Source organism: Aptenodytes forsteri, unplaced genomic scaffold (assembly GCF_000699145.1).
Source record: "Aptenodytes forsteri isolate BGI_AS27 unplaced genomic scaffold, ASM69914v1 Scaffold100, whole genome shotgun sequence".
Taxonomy (NCBI): Eukaryota; Metazoa; Chordata; class Aves; order Sphenisciformes; family Spheniscidae; genus Aptenodytes; species Aptenodytes forsteri.
Window position 1 is genome coordinate 441571 of NW_008796216.1, and position 8495 is coordinate 450065.

An 8495-nucleotide genomic window follows, 5' to 3' on the forward strand; every position below is an offset into this window, starting at 1 on the left:
AGCTTGTCCAGGTTCCTCTGGATGGCATCCCGTCCCTCTGGCGTGTCGACTGCACCACTCAGCTTGGTGTCATCTGCAAACCTGCTGAGGGTGCACTCGATCCCACTGTGTATGTCATTAATGAAGATATTAAACAGGACCAGTCCCAATACAGACCCCTGTGGGACACCACTCATCGCTGACCTCCATCTGGACATTGAGCCATGGACCACTACCCCCTGGATGTGACCATCTAACCAATTCCTCACCCACCGGACAGTCCACCCATCAAATCCACACCTCTCCAGTTTAGAGAGAAGGCTGTTGTGGGGGACCATGTCAAAGGCCTTACAGAGGTCCAGATAGATGACATCTGTAGCCCTTCCCACATCCACTGATGTAGTCACTCCATCATAGGAGTAATATTCTTGTTCTAATCATAGTCATAGAAGGTAATTATAATCATATTTTTAATCTTATTCATAATTTTGTTCTGTATATGTTTGTATTAGAAAAAAAATAAAAGTTTTAATCCTTTTTCTTTGAATGGCTTTTCATATTTGGCATTTTATGGCCACTAGTAATTTAAGTGTACATTTATCTATTCATTGAAAACTGATAGTTTCATTTCACTTATACAAATCTATTTTTGACAAAAATAAATTATCATGCCTTTAATTAGGACAAGTCTTAGTGACAGTGAATATCAGTTTTTACACTGATTTGATGTCTTCTTTATAACAAGTTATCCAATTGTCAAAAAATCAAGGCTGAACACATTTTTTTTTTAGCTTGGTTACAGCAATTTAACAGGAGTAAATCCTCACATCCCAGTAGTATACTTTTAATAAAGCCATAGGGTTTGATTAGATAAAGAAATAACTTCTTCAAAACTCATGGAACTGATTTTGTGAAGAGGTATACATGATATTACAAGAGGAAGCAACAGCAATTCCAGAAAAGAATTGAAAAAAAAAAAAAAAATGGTTTGAATGCATTGCTTATTCAAATAAGAGCTACAATTGATATAGTTTAGAATTATTTTTTCTTTGTAATCTCCATGGAAAAAAGGACTTGTAAGGTCTGATGCTGTTCAAACCACAAACTATTTTTGTTGTTTTTTTCTCTTTTTTTCTTGATTTAAGATTTTTAACTTTCTCTGACACTTTTCAGATAATATAATTAACCAATACTGTTTGGCAAGTTACAGATTTTGACGAAGTTGAAGAAAGAATATTATTTACCTTATTAATGGTATTTGTGAGAAATACTTAGTGTTTAATGATTTCCATAAATTTTGTTGTAACTTAAAACTGAAAATAATCTGATGAGTAATGATTACATTTTTATCTCTGTACCACAGTTTTCTTTCTAACATCTCTATATTCATATTTCCATAAATCAATAATGTGCATCAATAAATACACTTATAGAACCTGAGATTGTTTTGTCTCTGCAGGCAGAACTGATAGGGCAAGACAGAAGTGGGGAAGCACTGCTTACAGAAGTCAAACACATCAAAAAGAAAGTTTATCTCTGTGATGCATATAACCCTTTTCAGTTAAGGTTGCACTGCCTGTAGTTGCATTGCCATGTCTCAAAAATATACGTCTTATTTTCATGCTGTTGTAACCTTAGTTGCCTAAATATTGATAGACATGACATGCTGCCTGCGTTTATTGCATTGGCAAACACTCACCTTCTTGAAGGATATTCTCTATGAAGACTAGAAATCATGTTTATCTCACTTATCTATCACTAAGTGTTGGTACTTTTTTCACAGTTGGTGTATTACTAAACTTGATTTTGGTTAGCTTTATTCTCGAGTGGTTGCAAAGAATAAATTGCAAGCAGTTAACCTTTCTCCCAAAAGATATCATCTAACAATATTCTTTATGGTTCCATCTAGCCTATTACCTTATTTAAAAGGTGGGCTGCTGGAGAATATCAGTTAGGAGACTGGATTGTAAAGTATTTAGCACATTGTTGACACCCAGCTGTCTATCTCCACATAATCTGACCTAACAGTTTGATTTTGAAGGTGAAGTCATGTCAATGAAAATAATTCGCCATTTCTTCCAAAGGCCAGACGTAGCTATAAAAAATAAAAAGTTGAAATGTTGCACATGGAAGATTATTGTAAGAAGATTTCTTTCATAAAAATATAATAATTGTACTGTTTATCTTAGGAAATTACACAAGAAATATAATTGCAAATAGGAAAAAAAAACCCAAACAAAACACAAAACCCAATATGGGCTTAATTGATAGTGAACCAAAAATCTCTTTCAAATTTATTTTATGCTGAAATGGTGTAACATCCATTACACTATGATTCTGCAAATTATTTTACATTATTTTTTTAGTAACTGATATCAGCATGAGTGTCAAAGAGAAACATGGTTATCATTTGTTGAACTTCATAGTGCTGCACGTTGAAGAGAAAGCTGCTATCTGATCTGTGGTAAATAATTTCTAGAAGCATTAAATTTTGTCTTGTTACTCCGCTCTTATCATTACATTTGTGATCAGCAGTGATTTCTGATAATATAAATGAAGACTTTTAAATCCAAAGAAAGTGAAGTAGAAATTTTTAATATCTAACCTCCAGCATATTTACTGTTTTGTGGACATCTTCTACTATGATTAATATTTTGCTGCCTAATAAAAATATTAGCTGTTTCAAACAGACAGCTACTAGTTGTGGAGATTATTGGAAGATAATCTTCCACTCACATGAGTAAAGCCTTTGCTCTGACCTTTTAAGTTATATATTTGACACAGATAATAGTCTTTAGGGTCCATGCAGGAGTCTGGTTGGCTTGAATATTTATTTCCCTTGTAACTCAACTGAGCAAAAGGCTCGATCGAAAAAAAGATAAATTCTTCCGCCAGTCACTGCACAGAGTACTTTTACTGTGCCACACATGGACTCATTAATTAATGACATTTTTTAAAGTGTCCTTTAGTCCTCTGCCATGACAGTTATCCTGTTGAGTTATGGTTTTCAGGTACCAGGGAATGACAACTGGAGGCCTCTGCCAGGAAGTGAGTCTACAGTCTTGAAAACTAGTGAAGTTTCCCTGCACAGGCACATTGCCTGGAAAAGCTGTTAATAATTTATTAACTGTGAAGTGGAATGAAAGCATATTTATTATCCTTAATATGATTTTGTCATTTTTTTTTCCTAAATATTTGCACAATGCTCTGCAGCTACAAAGGGATTGTTAGGAGATTGGTTTTCTGTCATTATTGCTTTGTCTGTGCCCACAATCAGTCATCAGATAGTTGACTCAGGAGCTCACTTGTTCAGTCAGGCAAGTCTGTCTTTGTTGCCTCTGATGCTTCTACAGGATGGTGAAATCATAAACCTATCATTTGAGATAAGGACTTGAAAAATATAGTTTTGTTACCTTTCAGATATTTCAGCTCCAAGTGATCCCATTAATTTCTTTGGACTAAAAGACAGCACATGTTAAAGCAGTTTTGTTTGATTGGATAGTCTCTTGAGTAGTGGGCTCTGAAATAGATATAGGTCAGATACTCCAGGTAAACTAGCAAAGCTCTGTTACACTATTGCACCAGTCAGACTCATCAAAGTTACTGACGATTTATAAGCACTAAGGAACCAAGCCTTTAGTAAAGGCGCTGTTGTGGTACTTCAGGTCTGATCCATGAGGGACTTTCCTTCATCAGAAAAGGATTTAGGAAGTGCACCTAAAATGAATTTCTCTTTTGTGTAAATCTTAAAGCTCTAAGACAAGAGAGAATGGTAATTTACGGCTCTGTTCTATAATGCTTTACATAGTAGATGGGATTTACAGCAAATCTTAGAACTGAGCATGGACTTAGATTTAGAAAGCCAAATATAACTGTTGCTGCTGTCTGGAGCATCACCAAGCACAAAGCTAAGGTCCTGACTCTAGAATTTGAGCTGTTACTCACTAATGTATTGTTCCCTCTGCTGATTCTACCTATGGTGATAAATGATTCATAATATCACAAGTTTGTGCTGTACTCTGTCTGCAAATATTTTGGCAGAGGCACTTTTTGAAGTATGCAGTAAATTATACCCCTCCCCACTTCCCACTTCATGATAGATGGAAAGGGAAGATTTTTTTTTTTACTTCTTTAATATACTATTAATCTTAAAAAAATATTTCTTCTGTTTTAGGTCTGTTATCCAGTTCCACACAGAATTCTTTTTAACAGATATTTTCATTGTATATGATAGTTTTGCACTTGGTAAACAGACAATCTTCAAAAAACTCCCAGAAGGGAGAAATTGATTATTTCAGAGTGTATCAAATACAGATGATTTAATGAATGCTCTTTGGGATCCTTTCTGAAGAAGAGTCTGCCAAAAGAGCGTCACAGTATCATGAAGCACTGGTGACACTATGGTTAGTGGCAGCAGCACTCGGTTATACCCATTGTGATGAAAATCACAAAGGGGATACAACAGTTATTTCACCACCTCTGCTGAGATGAAATTTGAGGTTCCTTGCTTTAAAGGCAATCTGCTTTCCCCTCCACTTTGTTATGGGTGTCCCATTATCTGACTCACTTTGTCACCCCAGTGAGCAGGCCTGGGGTGCACAAGAAGCTGGGAGGGGACAGCCAGGACAGCTGACCTGACATGACCAAAGGGATATGCCTCACCATATGACGTCATGCTCAGCAATAGAAGCTGAAGGAAAGGAGGAGAAAGGAGGGATGTTCATAGTTATGGTGTTTGTCTTCCCAAGTAACCGTTACGTATGATGTGGCCCTGCTTTCCAGGAAGTGGTGAAATATCTGCCTGATGATGGGAAGTAGTGAATGAAGTCCTTACTTTGCTTTGCTTGCGTGTGCAGCTTTTGCTTTACCTATTAAACTGTCTTTATCTCAACCCATGAGTTTTCAGCTTTTGCTCTTCTGACTTTCCCTCTCACTGTGGAGGGAGTGAGCCAGCAGCTGGGTAGGGGCTTAGCTGCTGGTCAGGGTCAGCTCACCACGTGAGGGTTTTGTTTGTTTGTTTATTTGTTTTTTAATTCATTTGCAGAAGGTACTCAACAAAGTTTTAAGTAATTGTTTTTTTTTTTCCCTTCAGCTTCAAGTAATGAAAATACTTATTCTAACGCAGCATCACTACAAACCTTTCTGATGTTAGCACTCAGCCAGGTACTGCATAGAACACACTGAGAGGTTCAGTCACTCTCAGGTATTGATTCACAGGTGACAACACACTGAATTACAGAAACAACAGATCAAACACCATCAGCAGATCAGCTGTAGTTTGTGCAACATTCCTCTTGCTTCTTGTAATGCTGTTTCATACAACAAGGTTTTATGAGAGATCTGCAGATAAATCCTTTGACTTATTAATAATAGACAAAGTGATTTTTACTGAGAGTGTCCCTGGGGGTGATTGACGTAGACACAAAAGAAAGTGGTCTTCTATAACAATTTTAAGCAGACTTTATTATTTTACTTTAAACATAATGCAGTATTTTATTTAGGTCTTATATTAGGATATCACACACAACCCAAGTAAAATTTCCTCCATCTGCTTGAATCCCATTACACTTATGACAATTTCCAGAAAAGAATATCTTTATCTATATGCATACTGTAAATTCCTTAGCTTTATATAAAAATACTTTTTTTTTCTTTTTGCCCAAGACTGGAAGTATTCTTCCCTAACTGACAAACTTGTCAGCTAGTACTTGATTAATTCATATATAAAAATATGTTTTTACAGTCATACTTTATGCTAGCCTTACAACTTTTAGTTAACTTAGACTTAATGAAGACTGGAAAGAGAAGAAATCAACACATAAAAGACAGTGTTACATGTTGAACTACAGTCTGACTGCCCTACTCTGTGAAGCAAGAACTTTGATTTTCTAAGTCTCCACAGTGAATTACACCTGCTTTTTCCATAATTGCACATGAAAAAACCCACAAAAAAAACCCCAAAACCCCTCACATCAGAGCAGTGATGTGACATGTGACATGACTATTTTCATGACATTGTGTTCATGATTCAGAGGAGAGGGAGAATCTAGCAAAACCGGTTTTGTATCCAGATTAAGTAATTGTACCCAGATTAAGTAATGTTTCTAGCTTGGGCTCCTAACTGCTACTTCTCTCCAGTGACTATGCAGAATATGTAGGCTCAACACTTCTGCACCTGCGTTAGGCATCTGAAGTTAACATTAATACCTTTTTGAACCCATTTACATTCTTGCTGGAAATGTATTCCTTGAGTATGTCTCCCACCTGTTATCTCCCTCTGCCGTCATATCACTTTCATATTTTAGCTTTCAAAGGAGCACTATACAAAAAGTGGTATTTCATAGTCAGTAGATAGATTGAAATGACTTCTAGCAGTCATGCAAAAAATCACAGTGAAATTCTGGACTTTAAGTAGTAATTTCTGAGCTGCCTGTTGTTGATCTCATTTGATCTTTGTAAAATCCATGGCTGGTTTGTGGTATAGCCAGAAAGAAGAGAGGCAATGGATAGGTGCAGTCCTCCTGGATATTCACAGAAGTTGATACCAGAATAGTGGTACCCTTGTTTCTTTAATACAAAAACACATAGGGGGATTATCACCTATTTTGCTTTGTCGCTTATTTATGTTGGGATATGTACATCTGCTTGGAACAGCTTCTGTTCCATTATGCACTCATAAGACAACTCTGGATTGCTAGCCATATGATTACCAGGGTTTAACAGTAGTTGCTTCTATCTTAAAGGTCTTGAGTGTGTACTGCATGCCTTTGACATTCTGCTTTGAGCAATCCTGACTGAGAAATTCCTGACACATCATGATAGCATGCAAGCCATGAAAGATAATACATCACTCTCTGTGATGATTAACAGGAGTAGATACAAGTTGTTTTACAAAGTACAAACAAAAAGATAGGAATGATCAAAAAGATTAGTTTAATTTTAGGAGAAATACAGCATTTGGTGTTATAATTCACTAGAAACTGAATCCTTGTCATGGCAAAGGTCTAAATAAATGAGTTTCATATGTGATTTGTACTTTCTGTGGCACAACAAACTGTCTATTCAATGTGATAACCGGTCTGTTATTGATAAATATTTCACCTTGCATCCTCTTCCTGTCCCAGAGCATGTCATTTCTCTTCAGAGAAATCTTTCTTCAAATTCAAATTCCACTGCTGCCTCCCTGCAACTAAGAGCTCAGAAGAGTTAATCAGCAAGTTACATTCAATTAATTGTGTTTTTCAGGTGTTGTGTTTTTGGGGTTATTTCACTTTCACTTGTCTCAGTGCAGGTCATTCGATTGAAATTGCTTGGACATTCTTTATCATGTCATTTCTACTACTGTGTGCAGCCCTTCACAACTATACCTTCAGTAGGAGGACTTTGAAGGCAAGGTAAAGATACATGCGTTAGACTTTTTCTAAATAAAGTTTATGGTAATAAGAAACTTTCAGTCTACTTTGGACTTTGATTGGACTTTGTAATCTCATAGCTTAAAGACTGATTTTCTTGCTGCCTAGCTGTATTTTTTTAACCAAAAGTATTGTGAAACAAGAAAGCTAAAAAGTGTGGAGTTTGCAGCTACCATATGTGTTGTGTTTAAAATTTTAAAATATATCATCTGCACAAAGTGTGATTTTGGTTGGATTTACATTTTTATTGTGTCCTTTTTAGTACTGACTCTAACAAAAAAAAATCTTAATTTGAAAAGAATTAGATTTTTTATCAACATTGAAAAGATTAAAACTTTATGACTTTTACTTTGAAGGATATGATTTTACTGCAGTCTTGTCTTTTTTGTTAGAATTCCAGATCAGTTTTCGATCAACAGTCTATTTATTTTCTAATTAAGTCTATTGATCCATTGGGCCTTTAGTGAGGTAGTGTCAGAATATCCCAGATGGGTAAGGAAAAAAATACAGACCCCCTTAGGCAGGATCCAGGGAGTAAATGTTGAAAATTTGAATAATTTCAATATAGTTACACTTTATCTTTTAAGTATCCATGGTACAGTAACAGCTTCATTTCGTGGAGACAACTAGCAATTACAGTGACTTTTCTGAGAGTTATTTTACAGAGGAAATACAGAATGGCAGTGTCACTACCTTCTTCTATGATGTTTCCTCCTTCATTACAGTAACTTTCAGTATTTTGAACATCCTTGGGTAGTTAAGATACTTCTATTGGTACTTCTTGGGAATATTGTTTCGGTTTTGTCTAAAGTTGGTAAGCAATTTAAGAATATCATCCAGAGATCTGCCCCAAGGCTGAATAATTATGAGTGGCAGGGTGTGTGGGACAAGATGGGCAAGTACCTAGGCCAATGGATGCACCCCCAGTGTTTTGGAACTTCACCCCTGAGCAAGTGCAGAATCCTGAAAAGTTAGTAGAATATTTGGAAAAAGTATGCTGTCACCCTGGCAACTCCAGAGAGATGCAGATCATTGCAACGTGCTGGGGCCTGGCCCATGCCTACCGAGCCCTGTTCAACACCATTCAGTACCCTCAAAGGGAAG